Here is a 25,853-nt window from a genome sequence, read left to right as displayed (position 1 = left end):
GTTATCTAATACACTTAACATACGGGACAAACCAATGACAGACCTGTGGCAAATTGATACTCCCCAAGCGAAGAAAAGGCAAAGGAGGAAATTCTGATATTGTCATGACAATATGACTGATCATGACATCAGCAGTTCCTAATTCCAAACTATAAAGAACACTCCCAGAATGCTGACAGCATACTAAAAAGATCCTCCCAGAACCACCCTTCCTTCACCTCCCAATCTAATATTTAATCTACTGGCAGACGTGCTGAAGTTTCAACTAAAGGATTATTCAATGTTAAAATCCTGTGAAAAATTCTTCTAAATTGGAGGAAGCACTAGGAGGAAGAAGTAGGTAATTTCTGAGGACATTTTTCAGACCTGTATGTTATACTGGGCTTCCCCAGTGGTTTAGCAGTAAATGACCCACCTGCAACGCAGGAGCCTCAGGAGATGAGTTAAGACCCCCTGGAGGAGGGCATGGAAACTCACTCCAACATTCTTGCCTGGAGAATCTCATGGACAGAGGAGATGTCCATGCTACAGCCCACAGAAGTCAGACGTGACTGAAGCGACTTGGCAGGCAAGCAGGCATATATTATATTACATTATTTTGTTATATTTTATTATATTATAAAAATATTATAATTTACAAAATGCTTTATTGTACATCTCATTAAAGTCTCAGGGAAGGTAGCAGGCTGGCATGATCCACTTGTTTTGAACAGCAGAGTGAGCCTCAGGTAGGTTAAACAATTTGACTTAGGTCATGAAGCAGGACCTCAAGGTTGGAAAGAATGATTAAATGCTAGTTCCCGTGCCTGACATATAATAATCACTCAAGAAATAACTCAATATAGAATGAATGTAACTGTCTCTCCTTGGACACCATGAAAGTGAAAGTGAAAGTTACTCAGTTGTGTCCAACTCTTTAGGACCCCATGGACTATACAGTTTATGGAAGTCTCCAGGCCACAATACTGGAGTGGGTAGCCTTTCCCTTCTCCAGGAGACCTTCCCAACCCAGGGATTGAACTCAGGTCTTCCACATTGCAGGCAGAGCCACTGGGGAAGCCCAAGAATACTGGAGTGAGTAGCCTGTCCCTTCTCTAGCAGATCTTCCTGATCCAGGAATCGAACTGCGGTCTCCTGCATTGCAGAAGGATTCTTTACCAACTGAGCTATCAGGGAAGCCCTTGGACACCATGACTGATAATAAATTAAATCTATCCGTATTTAGCCATTTCTTTAGAAGGTTCTTTGTTAAACAGCCTCCAATTCTGAACCTATTCATTATATTCCTACCCCAGGACTTGTATCTGTGTCTTCTGTAGATTGTATATAGCTTTTTTCTATATTCTACACTGCCTGACCCATAAAAGTGAGGGTGGAGTCATCTTACTTTGAGTCTTAACAATCTTGTAAGATTGCTTAAATAGTCTGTAAATCTCTAATGAGTTCCTTAGCCCACTGTCCTACACATAGTAGGTTCTGCTGGAGGTGTGAATGAATGAGGAACGATAGCTTTCTTACACACTCACACACAGGGAGAGACACAGACACACACACACATGACAAATGATGATTTGCATCCTCTTTTGAAAATGATCATGAGGTGAAACTAGAAAGAGCTGAATGTGAGAAATGGAGGGATCAAAGCTTAAAGAATACATTTTACAGCTTATATTAAGCATGATAAATTTGCATCCTAATCTTTCGATCACTTGGGATCCTAAGAGAGGTTGTAATGAATGTTGCATTTTGCATTTGTATGTTACTTATAATAAAGGAAATGGTTTCTCTCTTGACCTCAACTATTACTGTCAGAATAAATCTTCTTGCTTTACTTTTGAAGGGAAAGTGAAATGGCCTACAAATCTCTGAGATCAGTTTCCTATAAATATTTGGATATAAATATAAGATGCCACTGATTATAATATGCTTAACGATTACAGAGATGTTAACATTTAAAAAAAAAATGGACAATAGCAATTACAGAACATCATAAATTGTAAGATGCATCCTGATTTCAGCAATGCTGAAATGTGAAAAAAGTGAGCACTAGAATCTGTTCAGAATGGCACACAGGTGTGTGAAGACAGTGCATGGATACCGTGCACACACATGTTCATCTTACAGCTTAGGCTCCAGAAACACATTTTTGCAAACACTCATTTTTAACCTTCACAAGAACCAAGAGCTACTAGGTGACTGCAAGCAAATGACTCACACCGTCAGTTTTTCCAAGATCTGACTGTGTCTTACTAGTGAGCACAGTCTCCACGAGTCAGAATGAGAAACTTTACCCTAATCTCACAAAGGAACAAACAGAGCTGTCAGCTTCCCTCTCAGCCACCCCACCTCCTAACAATCACCTCAACTTCTACCCCTAGTGCTTTAGATACAGAGCACATTTATATAAGAAAAGTGGAAAGGAGATGAGCGTAAATCTGTAGACATTTATCAGACTTCTCCACTCCACGTCTTGTTATCAGTGCTCTAAAGCTGTCAGTTACAAACAAAACTTAAGAACATTCATCCCAGATGTTACTTCTTTACCAAGTTTAAGTCACACAAATGCATGCAAGTGGGCACACGCACACTCAAAAGGTTGTTCAGGGCTGTTCTGGCACTTAGCATCAATTCCAACCTAAAAGTCTACCTTTTAGCAAAGCCTGGAGTAGTAATTCTCAGTCATCCAGCACTTCCATTTGGAAAAGTAATTTTTATGTGAATCAGGTAACTCGGATAGAAAGACATATCTAAAATGGTTATCACAACTCTTAAAATTGATATGAAATTACAAAGTGAATCAAAACAATAACTTAGCAGGTGAGATGACTCAGTTATAGAAAAAGATATAAATGGTTCACACTTAGAGCAACGACTGTTAGTAGCTGTTGGAATCCGAGGGCTCATATTTGTTCAGGAATCAACCAAGTCCCATTTCCTCCTCCTTCCTCATGCACCTTTCCTTTTAGTCATTTCATTGCTGATGTGAAGATAAAACCCATAGGAAAAAGTGAAACAAACTGGTCAACTTATTAATTCACTTGAGGTTGGTCAAAATGTTGGTTGGAGGTTATCTATGAATTTCATTTATCTGTAACTTTTCCCTTGTTATAAGAGAAAATTATAATTGATTTCACACTGAATATTACCTTATAGAAATTATTAACACATCCAACCACCAATATATTCTAAGTCCCTAACTCAGGACCTGGCACACACTAGGCATTCAAATATTGGTTTAATGAATAAATAAGCAATATGTTTAAAGTGCATGAGAGTCCTTTTGAAACACATATTATTATGTCCTAAAGTACAACCAGCTTATGATTTTAAGATATGCTAATTCAATGACAGATTATAAATTTGAATTTACTAGCCAAACTTCTTCAGTATTAAAGAATATCATTCCAGCTTCTGTAATTCATGATTTCTTGAGTGATTTGAAAATATATTCTATTTAGGGGCTCTTTTAAGAAGTTTTAGACTTCATTTAAGCTATTTACCAGGGACATCATTTAAGTAAATCAGGGTACAAAATATTGCAAATCATGGTAGAGACTTTTTCCCATTTCTATACCCTGTCTCCTTTCTTTTTAAAAAAAACATAATTTAAGTTTTGATAATTACCAAATTTTTAAAAAGTAGATATACAAACTCTTATAATTGAAAATCATGTAGATTGGTTCATTTTATCACATGACAAATTCTATCAGTAAATAAGAATAGGCAAATTGTTCATAATTGTTGAAGATATTCCCTCTGCTGCTGCTACTGCTAAGTCGCTTCAGTTGTGTCTGGACTCTGTGCAACCCCATAGATGGCAACCCACCAGGCTCCCCTGTCCCTGGGATTCTCCAGGCAAGGACACTGGAGTGGGTTGCCATTTCCTTCTCCAACGCATGAAAGTGAAAAGTGAAAGTGAAGTCGCTTAGTCGTGTCCGACTCTTCGCGACCCCATGGACTGCAGCCTAGCAGTCTCCTCCGTCCATGGGATTTTCCAGGCAAGAGTACTGGAGTGGGGTGCCATTGCCTTCTCCAAGATATTCCCTCTACTTTAGCATATATTTGAAATTTTTCAGAATTGAAGTATTTTGAGATGATCCAGTGTACTAAATGCCTCGTGAGGTTGGTTTTCAGAGGACTGCAGAAACCAAGGCAAATTGATTCTTGGTGCTCCAACAGCTAGGAAGTTTTCTTTGAAATAACTACTCTATCTGTCCACTTTGCTCTTTTCTCCTAAAAAGAGAAAAACATTTAAAAAAGTTGATATATGAGACTACAGTCTGAATAGTACAAGAGTGACAGCAAATCTGTTGGAAAATGCTATCTAATTCCAAGTGATGAAACATATCAGGATTCAGTCAGTTTCTACAGTCGACAGTGAAAATGCCCATCTTCTAAATCAGCAGTGCCTCTATGGTCCTTACTGATTCTCTTTTCATTTTCATCCTTACTGATTCTCTTTTCATTTTCGATATCTTATATCCATTAGTTTCCTCAGACTAGAACTGCTGGAATCTCTTCTGTTTCTTCTTCTAACCAGTCCTTATTTGTTCCAAATTGATGTCTGCATTGCTTCTAAAATACTTTTGTTATGACCTCTTTGGCCACATCCCTGTACTTCCTAACACGCCCACATCAAGTGCAATTTCTGATCATCCCCGGTAAAGCACTCTTTCTAACTCCTTTCCTCCTTTACCTCTCTTCCGGCTACTATTTGTGTTTTGGCTGCAGATGAACTCACTCTTTTCTGGCTCTGAGTTTTGCCAGGAAACAGCCTCTGTTTTTCCATCAGCCAAACCACATTCATCCCTCCCTCTGTTTGCTCTGTTGAAATCACAGCTCATGGTCCACCCCCTCTGAGTTTTTCCTACTTTCATCTATTTTCCAAGACCTCTTGCTATATTTTCTAAGGACTGTATTAAATGCCTAAGTTAGGTCAATCTAATGTCTTTACACTGTAAACTCCTCTACTGATGAAACCATGACCAAGATTTACCAGGTACTCTCCAGTATTTACTATGTTAAAAGGCATCCTGTGAGCACTCAGCAAGTACTTATTGGCCTGGCTTCACCATAAATCAGTTGTTCTTAGTCTCTTTTCCAGTCCAGCACACCTGAGGAATACTGGACTGGATATTCCCATCAGTCACTGTGGCTTACTTCTATATGATTCTGTGTCAAAAAGGATGAAGACACACACTCCCATCCTTATCTGAAAAACACTGTTACAAATAATGAACCAGAGGGTAAGTTATAAGAACCCAGAAAAAACAAGCATTTAATTTCAGCTCTACTTATATAGACAGAGATAAAAGAGATGGGCTTCCCTGGTGACTCAACAGTAAAGAATTCTGCAATGCAGGAGTTGCAGGAGACACGGGTTTGATCCATGGTTTGGGACGATTCTCTGGAGAAGGGCATGGCAACCCACTCCAGTATTCTTGCCTGAAAAATCCCATGGACAGAGGAGCCTGGAAGGCTGGTCCATAGGGTCGCAGAGAGTCAGACACAACTGAAGCAACTTAGCATGCATGCAGACATAAGAGAGATGTCTATAACTTGTATGTTACAGAATATAATGTTTTGTTCTTTTTCGTGAAAAAAAAAAAGAAGTGCATAAAAATTATAGCCTCTTGACATAAGAGGCTTTGGTACTGATGAAATGTTTTCACAGGTAAGGATTTATTTTATTATAACCCAAGATGGTACCAAAATGTATTTCAGAATGACTAAAGCAGCTGAGAATTACTTTCTCCTCATGACACAATTTTCCTTGAAATTCCAGTGGTTAATTCTGTCTTCCCCACACCAAGAGGCATCTGCCTTTTCCATGTTCCTCTTCAATGCAAAACAGCACAGCCCTTGAAACGCACTCTGTCTCATATCACCTCCAGATCGTCACTGCTGTTTATAGCGTGGAGTAATGTGCAAGGCATGGGCTTTCAATAAAAACTGCCAGGTTCAAAAGAAAATTCTAACACTTGATAACTTAGGAATCTTCACCTAAATCTGTTTAACTGTAAAACGGGAAAAAACAACAACACCTCTGTTACGGGGTTTGGGGAAGAAAGAAGCAAATAAGACAGTTCAGTTTGTTAAATTACAAGTCATCTTCATATATTCACCTTCAACATAATTTTGCGCATAGCTAAGAGCTTTTCCTGCAAGGAGATCCAACCAGTCCATTCTGAAGGAGATCAGCCCTGGGATTTCTTTGGAAGGAATGATGCTAAAGCTGAAACTCCAGTACTTTGGCCACCTCATGCAAAGAGTTGACTCATTGGAAAAGACTCTGATGCTGGGAGGGACTGGGGGCAGGAGGAGAAGGGGACGACAGAGGATGAGATGGCTGGATGGCATCACTGACTCGATGCACGTGAGTCTGAGTGAACTCCGGGAGTTGGTGATGGACAGGGAGGCCTGGCGTGCTGCGATTCATGGGTTTGCAAAGAGTCGTACATGACTGAGCGACTGAACTGAACTGAACTGAAGAGCTTTTCCTAGGTAATATCATGTCAACTAAAATCCCAACTTTACAGGTTGGTGCTTGAACTCCACTTTAAGAAAACTTGCATACTTGCTTGACTTCAATGACTAACACTGTTGCATGCCATCGAGTCCTGAAATGCCCATTTTTCTATCTTTTCTGTGCTCTTATTAATAAAGATAATAGTTTGAGATAACATTTTTCAGTGCATAATATGTGCCAGACATTGTTGTTAAGTACTTTATAGGCATTGCTTCATTAATCTGACACCACCATTATTCTTCCCATCCCAGATGTAGAAATGTAAGCTTCCCCTTCATTCTCTGTATCCTTTCATTCTTCTGCTCCATCTGGTCATACTGCCACCACCATTACCAACAGCACCCCCACCATACACACACGTTTCACTTTCTAATGAATCTAAAGCCCCAAATCAGGGACACCAAGTTTGTTCTTTCCAGTGCTCAGCATCCACAGCCATTTCATCCTGTCTTACACACAAGCAGTTCTGACCATCAGATTTTTCCATTCCTCCTCCTGCATTGCTGACAATGGCAAGTCATAATCATGCTCACTGGCTTCATGAAAAATTCACTTAAGCATAACGCTCACTTTACTCATTTCCAAGTGACTTCCTATCTCATCCCCCACAGAATTCCAAACCTTTAATTTTTTTCCCCTAAAACTGGAAATCTCACTCTTCATTGAAAAATGATAACATAGAGATCAACGGACATTATTTATGTGATGATCAAATATATATTTTTTCTTGGCATTCTTCACTACTAAGTAGTAGAGACGTTCCCTGTTCTTCTCGAGATGTAAATTTCCATCTGAATCCTTGATTTCAAATGAATTTCCCTATTACTTCCTCTCCCATCCCCCACACATATCTCCCCAACCCAACTTCTATATCTTCCTTTTTTCTTCCTTTTTTTTCTATGAAAGTAATACATGAATATATTTTCCTTTTAGAAATAACAGAAGATGCAATGGCTTTTTCTTCCTGTAAACTAACTTGTTTAAATCTTTTCTATCCTAAGAGAAGGAAAATCGCTTCTTTGCTTCTTAAGCTATTTTATTCTTTCTCTTATTAATTGGCAAAGTTCTTAAAAGACCACCCATCAGTGGATGTTTATACCTTCTCTTTCCCTTCTAGCTACAGACCACTGTGATCTAGCTTCCGCCCCTACCGCTTACCCGCAGCTGCCTCTTGGCCCTCATTCAACATGATTTAGTTCTGTAACTCACCTTCATGGAATTCTTCATAAATGTCTATTCTTTCAGTCGTCCTCCTTTGCATTCATTTTCTTCTCTGCTCTAGATTCTACTCTATATATGAGTTCACCCATGACTAGCACTTCAGTAATCACCCTAAATAAAGGAGTCCACATTTAGAGAGCCAATCCTGGCTTTTCTCTAGGGGTCCAGTCCCATGGTCCTAGCTGCCTTGAGCCTCTGTTTCCCTGCTCAGCCTTCACTGTGTTATCTGTCTCTCTCTCTCATCACCACTGAAATCTATTTGCTCCCTATCATGGCCATTTGTAGTGTACTTTGCTTATATCCAACTGTGCATTTCACTGGAATTCATAGGCTTGTTAAGAGCTAGGGGTCTAGCTCAATGGCTTGCACACAGTTGCAACTCTACAAACAAAAGTTATTTTAAATGTATTGGTATATGAGTCCAAGGGGAAAAAATCTACCATTTTCATAAAATTAAAGAGAAAAATTTTCTCATGCTCATGTAGCACTTTTATTATCTATTTTCTTTTTGTTTTCACACAGAAAGTCCTCAGAATTGGAAAAGCACTTTTCCTCTAATGAGGGAAAACACTCTCAAATGCCTTTGGGAACGCTGATCATTTCCAAAGTACCAGAAGAATGAAAGCCCCATTAACTGCCAACTTTGGATAGTCATGCTCTAACAGGGAAATCTGAGCAACTGAATCTTTTTTTTTTTTTTTTAATGTATTTTATTGAATATTGAACTGCTCTTCAGGTTCTTCTTCAACCCAAGTTTTGGATGAAAACTTTTAAATGAAAAACATAATTGCCCATTTGGATCTAATCATGCCTACTATCTCCTCATAAACTATTATACAAGTTGCAGAATCTGGGAAAGATTTTTACAAAATAAACTTTAGAACCTCCCTTTCACCTTTATTTAAAAAAAAAAAAAAAGTGAAGGACAAGGAATAAAGAATTGAGAACTCTGACCTGGTGTTAACTTTTATATCCCAAGCAACCAAAAGCTAAAAGATTAGCAGCTATTGGAAGGTAGAGGACTTACAAAACAAGCATAAAAGGGGATGGTCGCCTTAAGACAATGAGGAATTGATCATCTCTTCATTGTTGTTTAGTTACTAAGTCATGTCTGACTCTTTGAAGGTCAACCTCACAGACTGTAGCCCTCCAGGCTCCTCTGTCCATGGGATTCTCCAAGCAAAAATCCTGGAGTGGGTTGCCATTTCCTACTCCAGGGGATCTTCCTGACACACCTATCAAACCCACGTCTCCTGTGCCTCCTGCATTGCAGGCAGATTATATCTTACTAGCTCCTTAAAAATTTGATTGAAAGAGAAGATAAAGTAATACCCTAACAACATTCCTCATCTATTCATTCAACCAATATTTGCAGGGAGTTTACTGTAGTCAAACCTTTGGGAGCTGTGCACAGAGAGGGAAGCCGTGAGGCAGTTGAGGGGCCATGACTAAGCTGAAGCTGGGAGGAAACAGAAACAATGAGACAGAGGAATCATCACTTGTAATAGTGACTCACAGGGCAAGGATTTCCAACAACACTGAGACTCAGAGGAATGGAGGAATGAGCTTCCAAGAGACAGCAAGAAGCAAAGTAGCCAGACACAGAAAGCAGCTAAAAAATGAGCAACTGGGGGACAGAAATGAAGGACACTCAAGAAGGAAAACTTAAAACTCCTGTTCTTTGATTGGTGCCTTGAACTGAGACCAGTCATCCAGTTGGTTTAACAAGGCCCACAGCCACTATGGTTCCTGCCAATCCCAAGGCCTGGTAAGGCAGTCTTCATGGGTTCCCTTGAGGTCTGGTCTCATAAGAGACTCATGATTCCTATTCATACATTCTTAGAACAACCCCACCTCCATTAATTAACAATCAGTAGAGGGTCTCTATTACTTGCGATTAAAAGCATCTTGCTAAACAATACTAACACAGTTATATAAGAAACTGCTTCTTGAAAGTTAGAACTTAGCAACAGCAAGTCATTTCAAGAGGGAAATAATTTGATGTCAGGCAGAACCACCTGCTTATTAAGTTACTAAATTATCTCCATTTCTTTCAAATCTTTATTATTAACAAAATTGCCCTAATTGCACCTACATGATCAGCTGGTATCTTATCATCCCAATTAAAGTGTTGCTATTTTCTGTATATGAGAAAACCAAGGTTCTTACATACAATCTGAGCTGTCTCAAATTCTTTAAAAGGAATGCCAAGATATAGGTTTCTCTCCCCACAAAAACAACAACAAAAACCAAAATGAAACTCCAAATATGTCATTAATGCTTATGTGTTTCAATGTCTCTAAAATGACCATTTAATATACCATTTAATATATGAGATGATGTTATGTTTCAAATTCTTCTAAAAAGTGTACATATGCCGGATTGTCTAAATAAGTTTTAGAGATTCTATTTTGGGTTTAAGTGTATATCTTCTAAATCAAAGGAAGCACTTTTTTTTTTTTTTTGCTATTAGAAGCCAATAGATTTTTGATAAGATGGTCTTAAGGGCTGTGTTATATTTTAGGAATGAGCACTTCCTGTCCAGATTTGCCCTGCTGCCTCATTCCTGGTGACTTTTAAACCATCTCGGGTCACAGTGGCCTCTCTTTAATTAGTATCTCACTGGAGGGAGGGGAGCATGTCAAAAAGAAAAGAATGCATGAAGACATTATAAACAAAGGTCTTCAAGGCAACTTGGGAGATTTCGTCAAGGAGTGAAGAAAGCCTCGCTCCCTCCTTTGTTACCAAAGTAAGCAGGAAATGGTTTTGATTTCGACAAATTGAGAAGGCTGGAATTTTTATATATGTTTGTTAATTCTGGCTTAACATGTCAGACTTTCTCTTTGTTTCAGTTTGATGGTTTGATTGAAAACCATGTAATCACTATTGAGTCATCAGAAGAGTGATATATAAATGAAACAACTGATTCAGTAAAAACTTTTCCACCTAAAGCATGATTCCATTAACAATGTCCAAATTATACTGATACACATTTGTTTCTTTAAAATAAATAAGTACAATATTTAGGACAGTAAAAGTTAGTAATATCTATCTAAAAGATATTTTTAAAATAGATATTAAGTGGCTAAAACTGTACTTCTCATATCTCTACGTGTAATCAATTAACCTTATGAGGCCAGGAACAAAAACTCTATTTAAACTAGGTTCATTATAGTGAATGAATTAAAAAAAATCAAAAACAAACTTGCCTGAAACTAAGAATGACAATTTAAAAAATCTGAGAAGCTTAAATATATATAAACATATGCACATATATATGTATATCTATCTATCTATATATATGAGTGTGTGTAGATAAAGATACAGATTCCATACAAATATAATTCCAGAAGGGAATTATATTTTCAAAATACCAAAGAGGAAAATTCTTGCAAATTAAGATGGTTTTGTGTATGAAGAAGCAATGCTTTTAGATGATTAAATCCTCAGTTCAAAGCACTGGCACCGATTAACGGTTTCTGTTGGGTACTATTTACAAGAAACCACCTCAGCAGGGTGCCCATGCCCAGTTTCATAATCACATAGTACACCCGCCCCACAGGATTACGTTCCGGGCAAGTTTGAATGTTAAGTTGAATTTCATTCTCTTCAGGAAGTGACTTTTACTCAAGATTGAATACAGCTGTTAGTACAGACCACTGTTCCAAAAACACTTCTATGAGAACTGGAAGAAAACACCATTTTAAGAATTGCAAATTCACTTTCATTATTCCAGATCCGTACAACTACAAAGGAGGGGCTTCTTTGGTCCCTGATGGTTGAATTAAATTTTTATATATATTCAAAAGAAAACATACTGCATGGTTAAAAGATGGCTATAAGACTTTCCAAGTACTTTTGTAGCCTATATATTTTTCATAATCGAAGGATCAGTTTGTAACAGATTTAGTGCTGGTTTTTTATTTCAAAAATCAATGTTATCCTAACACTTGATTTTTTTTCTTAAATTCCACTGTCTCATACAACTTGGTTTTCTCTTTATATTCACAGAAATGAAGTCTGGCAAATCAAGTGGGGCCTCAACAGAGGAAATGCTGCCAGCTAAAAACACCGGATGTAATCGAGACCACAAGAGACGCATACTTGGTTATACACGTCGAACTGAAAAGAGGTATTGGAAAGAAAAACTCAATTTTCATTGGATGGTTTAATTAATTTCGTGAAATCTTACTAGTTCATAGTTTACTCCCAAACAAAAAATATCCTGACATTATTTGGATAATCCTAGGTTCTACTTTCTGGAAATTTTAAAAAGCAAAAAAGAAAAAAAAAATCTCTGAATTTTCATCTACCACCCCTGGTCATCCTGCTATCTCTGTGGGAAAGAGAAGAGAGGGATGAGGACCTCAGCCTGCCAGAAAAGACAATGCAGGATAAGTAACTTGGATCAGCTTCAGGAAAGAGTTGAGAAAACAGCATTTGTAAGAATGTTTTTTTCTGATAGCATTATAGAAAATGTCCTTTCTTAAAGAATTAGAATAGATCTGCCTGTAAATGAACAGACAACAGGACTAAGTTAACTCTATTTGGTGGTGGGGTGGAGATAGGAAAGCTTCCTTTACACATTCTATTGTCCCTGTTTTTCTATTCCCACCCTTTGACGTGGTGCTTCCTTTTGTACAATGATGGCGATGGCTATGAGGAATATTGTTTCTCCACTGGCTAAGAAAATCTGAACTCGAACTTTTTTTAGAGGAAAGCAGAAGGTTTGGGTACCTCTATTTTTATTTTGTATTTATTTATTTTTGTTTTGGCGATTAGTGTTTCCCAAGTTTCACATTTCAGTAACTATCTATTGCTCTCTTTCTAAATATTTTTGCAGTCAAATACATTTATCTGCTCCAAAAATAATTCTTCAGACAAAAACTAAAAATTCAATTTATTTTTCAGTGAAGGATCAATCTATTTTAATTGTCCAAATATAATCATTTTCACTTAAGACCTTGATTGATGGGTCTTAAGTTTTTATACTTAAAAACAAAATCTCTTTTTAATTTTTTTCATATAATATGATCATTGTTTCTTAGGAAGGTGAACATTTCTCATAAGAGATGAAAGAATCTACCATAACTCACACAGGAGAAAGCACCCATCTCAGTGAGAACCAGTGATTTTTGAAACTACGTTCTGTTACATATGTCAGCCATCTTAGTATTTCAAGCAAGCTCTTTGAAAAAAGAAAAGAAAACCTACTGCCACTAGAGGGAGATCCAAATTCCCTTTGTATCAATAAACGTGTAGAGTGCACTTAATTTCTGAAACAATAAAAAGTATGATTACTGTACATTTTGTTATTAAATAATAAAACTAAATCAGGAATTAGGCTTTTAGGGGACAACATTTTCCCCTTCAACTAGCATAACTACTAAGAATATATTTGATGGTTATTATGCAAAGATAGAAATTAAAAATGATGCATATTAAAAATGACAAACCTTTTTAATTTCTAGAAGTAGTATAGGTTGAGTTTATTTCTAACTGATTATTCATTGAGAGTGGAATCTCTTATCTATCAAGCTTTACTTAATAACTGTCCATACAATGTTTCAAAGATGGCTGCCACAATCCCTCCCAGTCTGCATACACTTTCCCAATGCGCGTTTGCTCTCCTCAGTCAAGACTTGCAATCTATTTTTCCACCTGCTGTATGTGGGATGGTCTTGTGATGGATCAGAAGTATATAAACATATTGTTGAGTAACCTGCTGGTCTAGGTCTTAAAAAGCCTTCAGTCAAATGTCACATAAAGAAGCCTGGGCTCCTCTGTATCCAGGTAGAGAGCCCACATGGAGAGAGAGGTCCTACAGAATGGGAAGCCAGGTGGAGGGGAACAGAGGCACTCCAGCCAAGAGCCACACACCTGTGAGGCACGTAAGTACACTTATTTTAAGACATTCTATCCATAGCTCTGCTCCCAACTGCATGCAGCTACATGAGTGACCTAAAGTCACACTGGAGCCGTCCAGCAGATCCCAGTTAACTCAGGGTATTGTGCAAAATAATAAATCATTGGTTTAAATTTGAGATGGTTTATTCCTCAGTATGATCTTCCCTGGTGGCTTAGATGGTAAAGCGTCTGCCTACCTACCAGGTCTCTGCAGGAGACCTGGGTTCAGTCCCTGGGTGGGGAAGATCTCCTGGAGAAGGAAATGGCAACCTACTCCAGTATTCTTGCCTGGAAAATCCCATGGATGGAGGAACCTGGTTACAGTCCATGGGGTCGCAAAGAGTCGGAGACGACTGAGTGACTTCACTCATTCCTCAGTAATAGATAACTGCAACAATAATACCAGTAAATACATCTGTTTTTAAAAACAGATGTTTTTAAAAACAGTAGTTTTTAAAAACCCTTTCACATCCACAAGCTCCTATAGCCCTACCATGCAGTAGGAAACTGGCTCAGAGGCAAAATACCTTATCCAAGAGTTGAGAATGCTTAAAAGCAAATGCAAAGTTAACATATAAGAGAGATATGTTTCTCCTAAGAAAATACTGCATCTCTATTTTTTTCTATTTTGTACCCAGTATAGTTGTTGCTATTGTTCAGTCGCTCAGTCATGTAAAATTCGACAACAACAACTATAGTAAGGATCACCAAATAATCATGCAATTGACTAAAAATTACTCTTTCTTGTGCTTTTTTTAAAAAATAAGAACTGGTTAAACAATTTTTTTTTCATTTCTACTAGTCTTAAGGATTCAAAAAGTAATAAGCAACTTTTTGAACCTATGATTATTTATGCACACTTCTAGTTTTGTTTTGATATTTAAGAACTGTTGATCATCTAAAATTTCTATGCACAAAGCACTGGCATCTTCAAGCAATTTAAAATTTGAGAATATCCATCAAAAATTCTTACCTTCTGGAGATGACTTTGTCACATATAGTTATTGAATAAGCATGTTGTGCACCTGGAACCAACATAGTGCTGTAGGTCAATTATACTTTCAAAAAAAAAAAAGTTCTTGCCTTCCTTATTCTCAATGCATCCACAAATTTTGCAACCTCCTATCTTTCTGAGCCCCAGTTCACCAAAGTAATGATTGGACGCCTAGTCCCAGGCCCTTTGCATTTTGATGCCCCTTCCCCTCCTTTCCTTCCTTCAAGCTTTCCATGAGACTGCTTATAATTGAAATGGACACACAACTCCAGCTAGAGAAAAATCACTGGGGTTCTTCCCTTTAATGGCTAAGTTTTCCTGAGGGGTGGCAGGGTGAATGGTCTCAGAACTCAAGAATGGTCACTGAGACAATAGAACCAGAATAAATTGGGAGGAAGATGACCAGGTTATCAGAATAAACCAAGCGGTCCACATCTAATACTAAAATTCAAAAGCCTTAGATCCAGACTGGTAGTTCTTTCTCTTCTGAGGAGGCATCTTATTATCAACAAACTTTGGTAAAGTATATTCCAATTACCTGTATAAGTTATACTACTTCTTTTCCCTGGACTAAAACGTACAAATGAGCACGATGAGTGCAAGTGTAAATTCCAGAAGCTGGAGGCTGTTTAATTAAATAAATATGTAGATTAAGCATCTTCTGCTGTATACCTTGTGGTAGTGATTTCTTGATTTTAGGGTAAAGAACCAAATCTTCCACACATGACCCACAAATCCTTGCAAGAGTTGATGCCTGTCTACCCCTCCAGCACCATTCTCTTCCCACTCACTGTGTTTCAAGTACACTGGTCTTTCAACACTTCGTATCTTCAAGGTAACCAATCCAGCAACATGCTTTTTTACACACTGTTCCCTCTGAGTACAATGCTTTTCCCCTTCCTCTGCCTGGTTAACTCCTACTTATCCTCCAAGTTTCAGCTGACACCACAGACAGCATTTCTACCAGAAAATCATCTCTCCCATCCCCTACAGGAGGCAAGGTCCTCCTCTTGTATCATTTCACATACAGCACTCAGCATGTCTCCTTTTCTAGACTCATCAGGCTGCAGTTTAAATTACTGTTTAATGTCCATCCTCTGACGAAAGCTCCTTGAAAGAAAGGGTCATACCTGTTTTGTTCTTTGTTTTGTCACTAGTGTCTCATACAATATAGAGTAAGCACTCAATACTTTATATTGAATATGAATCTGTTATATTTAAGGAACTTAATATATATCTATATTTAAATGTGTTATTTTATGTTGTATATTATCATATCATATCATATTGTATTATAGGTGCTTCTGAAGATACAAAGAACAATCTAACCATTTCAATAAGAGACAGGCACAAATGACCAAGTGACAAAGCAGAACCTGAACAGTAGTAATATGATGGAGATCTAAATAATACACAGTAGGAGAACGGGGAGAAGGAGACTGACCCAAATGGTAACTACAGATAACTTTGTGGAAAATATTCTGAAAGGGCTTGCAAGAAAGGGCAAGGCTGACACAAATACATTTCTCTGGCCCACAAGAAACAGTCAAGTTCACAAGTGTTCATCAAACCAACGCTCTTCTTTCTTCACCGTTCCTTTACACCTGGTGTCTCAAATCCTTTCCCAATTCTAGGAAATAAAAGAAATGGTGGTTTCATAGGACACTGGCAATGATTGTCACTCAAAGAAATGTCATTTAAATGATAAACTGTTAGACTTATGTGTAGAGACTGACTTAACCCCTTGTGGCAACAACTTGGCATCTGTGAAGGAATTCAGACTAGGACCTGAAAACCAAGCCTGGCCAAGAAAAGACTTCAGCTAAATCCAGACATAAAGACTGTAAAATGCTTGGGAGTGGGGAGAGAATGGGCAGACCATGCTGGTAGCCTGGTGGCAATGTGTCTAAGGAACCAGAGCTTTGAGGAAAGCTAGGCTTGCTGCAACACTGCGGGGAAATGTTTGTGACACGTTGACGTGTCATGACAGAGCGATTGGGAAACAAGCATCTCATTTAATGATTTGGAATTCTGGACAGATATGCTAAGTATCCTGCCCGACTGCCTAAAACAAAGCCGATTCACACATGGTATATCACCCTTCTTACCCAATCCTCAAGCAGTTCATACCATGTAAGTCCAACGAGAGGAGCTATGAACTATCGTCTCTTCTGAGGTTCATGCTCCTAGTGAACTGGCTGAATCTCCTGGGAAAGAACCTATTCTCACTGGCTTGGATATAAAGTTAAGAAAGTAAAACAAGTCTGGTTACAGAATTCAAGTTTTCGGCAGCAAACATTATTTTTAGCTTCACAATTAAAAAATGACTGAAATTTGGTCCATGTAGCAAACATTAAGTGACATGAAGATATAATTTTGTTGCCTGGCTTTGCATAAATAGCATCAATGTTAAGGTGAAAAATGGGCTTCCATTACTGGAAATTCATTTGGTAAATATACTGCTTACACAAATTTTTCTGGTTCTGATCCAAAGAAATGTGAGTTGGTTTTGAAGACTTCTTTTTTTACACCATGTCTCCACAGTGCTATCTTACAGCTTTTTAAACAACTATTCATCAAAAGTGAATTTTAATTCCCAAGTATATTTTAATATCAATCTCTCAACACACAGCACTATAATTTAGAAGCAATCTAGAATATCCAGAAACATGCCTGTACAACAGAGAGGCACCACTTAAGTACGGAATTGTGCAATCTGCGTTTACTTTGGGTTATGTGATAAGGACTCAACTCCTAATCATTTTAATCACATATTTTTTATGACCTCTTTGTTTAAAGTCAATATTTTAATTGGCATATATCAAGATCCAAACACATCTTGGATCAGAAATTTGTTTAAACTGAGAAAAAGCCTAGAGCATGGTGGCCTAATTTTCACTTACTAAAGGAGTTTGTAATAAACAAAATTTTTAGAGATAATGAAACAATACTCAATAGGAGAAGTGTAATCACTAGCTCAAGAGATGTGTTTAACGAAGAAGACGTGAGTCTAGTCCATTTAAAAACTAAACACAGCCACCTCTACACCACTATTTTGGGTGATACATATAAATTAAATTCAAAGATATTTCCGAAATCTTATTCTAGTCAATAGTTACAGCCCATCCAGTAACCAACTCTTTCATCAGCACTACTAAAACACAGAAACACTGGACATGAGTTTGATCTCTTTTTTCCCACTGTGTACCCGAAACAAACAAGCATGGAAGAGGAAGCCTTTGAGGGAGATAGATAGCAGGAAAAAAAACAGCAGCAAATGGGTTAGAAAATAGTCTGTAATAGTGCCATCCATTAGAATCTTCTGTAATGATGAAAATGTTCCACATGTTTACTGTCCAAAATGGCACCTGGTGAGCTCTTGAAATATAGCTGAGGGTTGACTGAGGAACTGAAGTTTTTATTTTAACTAACTTAAATTTAAATTGAAACAATCACAGGCAGTTAGCGGCTACCCATATTTGATAGCACAGGCCTATTATTTAGTGGATCCCTGACAACTGAAGAAATAAACTATTATACATGCTTGGAGACACTTGGAGAAGAAACAAACTTGGAGACACTGCAGATTTGGCTCCAGACCACCACAATAAAATGAATATTCATTTTATTCATTTATTTATTCATTTATATAATGAATATATATAAAGGTTATATTTATACTATACAGTAGTCTATGAAATGTGTGATATGTCTAAAAAAACCAATGTTACATACCTTATTTTAAAAACACTTCATTGCTAAAAAAATGCTAACCATTATCTAAGCCTTCAGTGAGTCATAATCTTTTTGCTGGTAGAGGGTCTTCCTCAATGTTATTGGCTGCAGAATGATCAGGGTGGTGGATGCTGAAGGTTGGGATGGCTATGGCAATTTTCTAGATGAAGACAGCGATGAAGTCTGCCACATCAATTGGCTCTTCCTTTCATAAATGATTTTTCTCTAGTATGCAGTGCTGTTTGATAGCATTCTGCCCACAGTAGAATTTCTTTCAAAATGGAGTTAACCCTTCCAAACTTTGCTGTTGCTTTATCAGCTATTAATATTCTAAATTCTTTGTTGTCATTTCAACAATCTTTATAGCATCTTCATCTAGAGTAGATTTCATCTCCAAAACCACTCTCTTTGCTCATCCGTAAGAAACAACTCCTTGGCAATTAAAATGTTATCGTGAAATTGCAGCAGAGCAGACACATCTTCAGGCTCCACTTCTTCTTCTGGTTTTCTGGCTATTTCTACCACATCTGCAGTTACTTCCTCCACTGAGGTCTTGAACTTCTCCAAGTCATCCATGAGAGCTGGAGTCAACTTCTTCCAACATCCTGTTAAATGTTGATATTTTGACCTTTTCCAATGAATCACAAATGTTCTTAATGGTAGCTAGAATGATGAGTCCTTTCCAGAAGATTTTCATTTGACTTTGCTCAGATCTACCAGAGGAATCAGTACGGCAACTACAGTTTTACAAAATGTATTTCTTAAGTAATAAGGCTCAAAAATCAAAATTACTCCTTGATGCATGGGCTGCAGAATGAATGTTGTGCTGGCAGGCATGAAAACATTAACTTCATTTTACATCTCCATCAGAGCTCTTGGGTGACAGAGACACTGCCAACAGGTAGTACTATTTTGAAGGAGTCTTTTTTCTGAGTAGTAGATCTCAACAGTTGGAGAAGGAAATGGCAACCCACTCTAGTATTCTTGCCTGGAGAATCCCATGGACGGAGGAGCCTGGTGGGCTGCCGTCTATGCGATCACACAGAGCCGGACACAATTGAAGCGACTTAGTAGCAGCAGCAGCAGATCTCAACAGTGGGCTTAAAATATTCAGTAGATCATGTTGTAAACAGATGTGCTGTCATTCAGGCTTTGTTATTCCATTTATAGAGCACATGAACAGCAAATTTAACATAATTTTTATGCTAGGATTTTCAAAATGGTAAATGAGCACTGGCGTCAATTTAAAATCACCAGCTGCATTAGCTCCTAACAAGAGTCAGTCCATCTTTTGAAGCTTTGAAGCCAGGCATTGACTTCTCTTCTCTAGCTATGAAGTCCTAGATGGCATCTTCTTCCAATAAAAGGCTGTTTTGTGTACACTGAAAAATCTGTTTAGTGTAGCCATCTTCATTAATTATCTTAGCCAGATCTTCTGGGTAGCTTGCTACAACATTAGCACTTTCTGCTTCACCTTGCACTTTGATGTTATCAAGATGGCTTCAACTTCTTTCCTTCAACCTCATGAACCAACCTCTGCTAGCTTTGAACTGTTCTCCAGCAGCTTTCTCACCTCTCTCAGCCTTCACAGAATTGAAGACAGTTAGCCTTGCTCTGCATTAGTCTTTAGCTTAAGGGAATATCGTTGCTGGTCTGATCTTCTATCCAGACCACTAAAATTTTCACTATTATTAGCAATAAGGATGCTTGCTTTCTTATCATCTATGTGTTCACTGGGGTGTGCTTTTAATTTCCTTCAAGAACTTTTCATTTACACTCAAAACTTGGCTAACTGTTTGGCCCAAGGAGGCAACTTTCACCCTCTCTTGGCTTATGACATGCCTTCTTCACTAAGCTTAATCATTTCTAGTTTCTGACTTAATATAAGAGATGTGTGACACTTTCCTTCACTTGAACACTCTGAGGTCACTGTAGGTTTATTAATTGGCTTAATTTCAAAATTGTTTTATCTAACAGGGAGGCCTGAGGAGCGGGAGGGAGCCAGGGAAGAGCATGTTGGTGGAGCAGTCAGATCACACACGATTAAGTTCGTCATCTTACATGGGCAAAACAATTACAACAGTAACATCAAAGATCGCACATCACAGATCACCATAACAAACATAATAATAATAAAAAGTTTGAAATATTGCAAGAATTACCAAAATGTGACAAAGAGACATGAAATAAGCAAAATGCTGTGGGGAAAATGACTTGCTCAGTGCCAGTTACCTTCAATTGGTAAAAAGCACAATATCTGCATAGTGCAATAGAGCCAAGTGCAACAAAACGAAGCATGTCTGCATACAGTTAAATGTGTCAACTATTCTATGGTCAGCAGGTATCTAGAATTATTTTTATCTGATAATTATCTGATGATGTTTTAAAATCCTTATTAAATTGACCATGAAAAGGATCTTCAACCATAGACAAGTACTGTCAAGGAAGGACAGAAATGATAGAATGTCAGGGCAGAAAGGACAAGCCCAATCCTGATTCCTATAGTTAAGCATTCTGCCACGTTACCCAGTTTTTACAAGAAATTAAACATTTAAAGGGGCTGGTATTTTGGCTAAGGCAGTTCAGCCTGACCCAAACTGTCTACATAACTGGGAGAGACATGCAGAATGACAACAACAAAAAGTCTTACTAACTCTCTCTGGAAATCGTTGGGATTATCTTAAACTATTTCTATGCTTTAACTAGATACTCTACTGAAAATACTCTCTAAGGAGACTTGAGCCCCTTTGGCGGAATACACACACACACACGTATGTATTTTCTAAATTCAGTTCTTTCTCATTTTTTGTATCCCAACATTTTTCTTATCACCAGTTATCATATCTTCTATGTGGTCCTGAATACTTTTATTTATTTAAATCTCACACTCTCTGAGGAAGGAAGAGTAGGAATTATTCTCCTCAATTTATACATTATGAAAAAGCCTTATATATCTGAAGAAAACTCTAATTCAAAAAGATATTCACTCCAATGTTCACTGCAGCACTATTTACAATAGCTAAGACATGGAAGCGATATAAATGTTCACTGACAGAGAAATGGATAAAGTAGATGTGGTACATACATACAGTGGAATATTATTTAGCCCATAAAAAGTGAAATAATGCCATTTGCAACAACATGGATAGACCTAGAGATTAGCATCCTAAGTGAAGTAAATTGGACAGAGAAAGCCAAATACATGTGATATCACTTATATGTAGATCTTTAAAAAAAAAACAGATATAAATGAACTTATTTACAAAACAGAAAGACTCACAGACATAAAAAACAAACTGATGGTTACCAAAGAGTATAGTGGGGATGGGGCCAGGCAGAGATGAATTATGAGTTTGGGATTAACAACTACATACTGCTGTATATAAAACAGATGAAGTATACAGCACAGGGAACTGTATTCAATATATTATAATAGATGGAAAAGAATCTGAAAAAGAATATACACCTGAAACTAACACAATATTGTATACTAACTATACCTTAATTTTTTTAATGGTTTTTTTAAAAAAGAAAAAAAAAGAGAGAAAGAACTAGGATAAAAAGACAAAAAGAGAAAGCCTTCAAGTTAAGTGACTTGCCAAAGGCAACCAGAACATCAATCTTCTTATTCCTATTCCAAGGCTCTTTCTTCAGAATACTTAGTACACAATAATCATGCAATATATTTTATTATCTAATAATTAGAATGCAACAGGAATAGATTTTTATATTCACCAAGCCATAGACTAGTCTTCATATTTGGGAGGATTTTTACATTAGTATTGCAGGTTTTAGTTTTTCTTTTACAAAAAGCACTTATTTTTAAGATCACCTCTGGCTGTGAGAAAATGGACATATACATCTCCCTCCAAGAAGTAAGAGGAAAAACAAGAAGTATTGTCCATTGAAGTACAATAATGGGAAATCTAAATCTGGAATTATTTTCAGATGCAAACTAAATTGAACTTCTTCGTCCAAATTTCCTAAGAACCAAGAATGCATTCATTACAGCATTCTGAGGTTTAGTTATAGTATGAAAATAAATGTTCCATCACATAGTCAAGTTATGACTTAATTAAGCATTGATAAATTGAGAAGGAAATGAAGTGGTGAAGGAGTTCTGATCAACATTATTGGATTTATAAAGTCATCTCTATGAAACAACCCATCAAGAAAGGTTTCATAACCTTCATCGCAGCAGTCCACCCTACTGAACAAATAAAATTGTCAATTTTTCTAAAACTGTCCCTTCTATTTAATTTACATCACTAAATAACTTGGCCAATAATCTCCAAACAGCCACCATCAATCCCTCGCCTTCCTGTCCTCGTGTCACTCCTCCCATCAAGAGGTGCAATCTCTCTCAATTCACCTGGAATGTGGGCTGACATGTAACTTGCTTTGACTAATAAAATGTGGTGGAAGTGATGCTGTTTTTGGCAGTTTCCACCTTTCCTTCTGGAAGACAGCCGCCATGTAAGATAAGTACAACTATCTTGAGAATACTGTCCCATGAGAAAGGGCAAGCTACTCAGGCAGAGAAGAAAGAATAAGAGCAAAGCAAGAAGCACTAGCTCTTAGAAAGTGAAGCCTTCACAACTTTCCAGTCCACTGAAGCCACCAGCCCAATGCCCCACCTCAGCTGATAGCACCTGGAGTTACCAACCCTGTCTAAATTCCCATGTCACAGAATCATGAGGGAAAATACATCACTGTTGTCTTAAGCAATGCATTTTTGGGTTGATTTATGATGTTCTCTCTTCCATAGTTTACTACCAAATTTGCTTCCTTACTTTTTATTCTGAACAAAGGAAATAACTTGCAAGTATAGTTGACCATTTTCACCCAAGCTCAAATATGACTGAATGACAGTGTCTCTGAAGGTATTACTACCATGGAAAAGGCTCACCCAAACAGAAGCTCATCCCCGAGGTTTCCTGATACACTGGTCTCATGATTATTACCACCACTGAACAAAAAGAAAGTAAAAGAAAGGAGCTAACAGAGTAATGGGTTCCTGGAAAACTATAGCATACATTTTTATACTGATCTGAGAGAATGAGTTTAGCAAAAGAATTCTCAGCTGAAGCCTTTCAACTGAAAAGGATAATGAAGAAAAGTAGCCAGACTAACTGAAATTAAGCAGCCGGGTTGTCTGTCTTTGAAGTACATCCTAGAATCTCACCCCTCCTCCCACTCTATTTCTTGTCTTTCCTTTTTTACCATGAATATTTAATTCGACAATGAGATAAGAACTTTAAATCATTACAAAACATAAGTAGATAAGTGCTAAGTTTGCACACTAATCTTGTTCGATTGTAGAAGACTGCTTCGTTTCCCTGGAATGAAACGATGCTGGGAAATATTTTTAATAGGTAAAATAAATATGAATGACATGAAAAAAAACCTGGGTAGCTAGAGAAGTCTAAAATGTTAAAGGGGACACTTTCCAAGGTAAAACCTGCTTTAGCTTTCTCAATCCACTTTAGACTGAACCCTGAGTGATATTAAAGGTGAAAAAAAAAATTACATAAAACTACAACAGCATACTGGCAACCAATATCCTAAAGGCCATCAATTCGACCTTCATGGTTACCCTTAGTGACACTGATCAGCTCCACCACTGCCACCGTAGTTTTCTGTCTAGTTTGTGGCTCCCATCTGAGCCCTCTTAAAGGTCCTCTGAGGGAGGGAGAGGTGCAAAGCATGAACTGTTCTCATTTCTCTTGCAATTGCTCTCAGTATGGCACAATTAGCAAAATAGTATACAATCTATAATTCAAAGTCTACCCAATGCCTCAGTCAATCTGAAAAATTGCCAGTTCTGTCAGAAATGCCAACATTCCAATTCAGTACTCACTACACAGAATCTTCATCTCCTGTATGCACAGGAGTTACAGATGTTGAAACATGGCCAATTTTATGGCCAACAAATGAATCTTGAAATGTCTATAACCATAAGAACACAGGCAGTCTATGAATATGATGCTTCCTTCTCAGTCAACCTCCCAAGTGCTTGATGGATGTTGGCTTGTGACACTTTTTAATCTTTAAAGCATGTAACATCAGAAGTATTCAAACTCTGAGAAGTACAGGTACGAAGGAACAGTCTGCATAAGATGCAATATGTATTTCTGTCATTCAGGAAAAATCAGAGGCACTGATTATTAAGGCACTGAAGTCATACTTACCAGTTTTTTCTAAAACAAATTTCCAATTATAGCCATATTCTACACTTCTCCATATAAGGGGTTAATGATAAATTTCTCTAAACCAGTTTTCAAGAGCCTGACTCCAAAAGTGCAGGAGAATCACCCTGCTCATACCACTTTTCCTCCTGTGATCAGCTGAGATTTTTGACAGGACCTGGACAAGAAATAAGAAATGCCTTAGGGCCCTGCTGTTCCTACCATTGCAGGAAGAGAAGAAGTGACTTTGATGCTGATGTCCATTCTGACTCCCCAGCAAGTCCTTTTTGCTTTTCAGCAGCATTCAAAGCGTTCATAAGTCAGGAATACTCTTTGAGATCATTTGAAGGGACTCCATAGGGGAATCAAGTTATATAAAACCTATTGTTTATGCAGACAAAAGGCAATCTTTGGAGGATCAATGCTTTCCAGTAACTGGGAACTTAAAGGAATTCTCCTTCTCCATCACGAAAATTGGCCAAATGGATCCAGCTGCCTCCCTGAGATGGGACCCAATAGGCCTGGCCTCAGAAACCATGTCTAGGTACAATTCTGACACCTAAACTAATCCAGCATCCCTGACTTTAGGGTGCTTCCACCTTAGCTCCATCTTCAACATACACTGACTGACTGGTCTTTCGGTCAGTTGATTCCCAAGCCAAGGACCATCAGAAGTATCCTTGGAAGGATCTCCACTTACCACCTTCTCCTCTAGGGGAAGCATGAGAGTTGGCACCTTTACTGCTGGCAAAACCCCCTACACCCCACCCCTACCCACCTCACCAAAATGTGTTCACTCTCAAATGGCCTTTTTAGTGATGTCCCTAGCATCTGCTGGTACTGAAGCTGTGCTTTCCATTACCTCAGTAGGTTGCTGACTCCAAGACCTCCTAACATTCTTTTGAGGGGTTCAGATAGCACAGACATATTTGTACACATGCGAGGCAGCCAATTTCTTCTTCTTCCAAGAAATCTCACATATAACATTTTCTCACATTCTCTAGGATCCCATCTTGGATTATTCATCAGTATGCAAACGTTTTGACAGAGGAAGACAGATTCTTGTTGTTGTTGTTTTTTAAACAAGATTGAGATATAATACACAGATCTTAAATGTTTAGTCCATGAACTCTGACAACTGTATATGGTTGTGTAACCACCATTCAAAACACGACTTAGGTCATTTCCATCTCTCAGAAGTTCCACCATGCCCCTCTCCTTTAACCTCCCTCTCCATCCACTTTCTGAAGTCTATCAACATAAGTTAGATTTACCTTGG

The 25,853-nt window shown here is 37.8% G+C and overlaps 1 protein-coding gene and 1 long non-coding RNA gene across 9 annotated transcripts in view; one reads left to right on the top strand and one right to left on the bottom strand.

Moving 5' to 3' along the window:
- Positions 1–25,853, bottom strand: part of RBMS1 (RNA binding motif single stranded interacting protein 1) — a 220,137-nt gene that overhangs the window by 140,866 nt on the left and 53,418 nt on the right. The gene's annotated exons all lie outside the window — the stretch shown is intronic.
- Positions 169–21,794, top strand: LOC139176115 (uncharacterized). 2 transcript variants are annotated; one of them, XR_011560611.1, is made up of 4 exons: positions 169–336; positions 11,762–11,882; positions 13,544–13,641; positions 15,950–21,794. It is a non-coding gene; the product is annotated as an uncharacterized lncRNA (long non-coding RNA). The 2 variants fall into 2 exon arrangements; XR_011560613.1 differs by having other exon boundaries at positions 11,762–12,192.

The sequence above is a fragment of the Bos indicus genome, chromosome 2, assembly GCF_029378745.1.
Source record: "Bos indicus isolate NIAB-ARS_2022 breed Sahiwal x Tharparkar chromosome 2, NIAB-ARS_B.indTharparkar_mat_pri_1.0, whole genome shotgun sequence".
Lineage (NCBI taxonomy): Eukaryota > Metazoa > Chordata > Mammalia > Artiodactyla > Bovidae > Bos > Bos indicus.
This window is presented reverse-complemented; position numbering and strand designations above follow the sequence as displayed.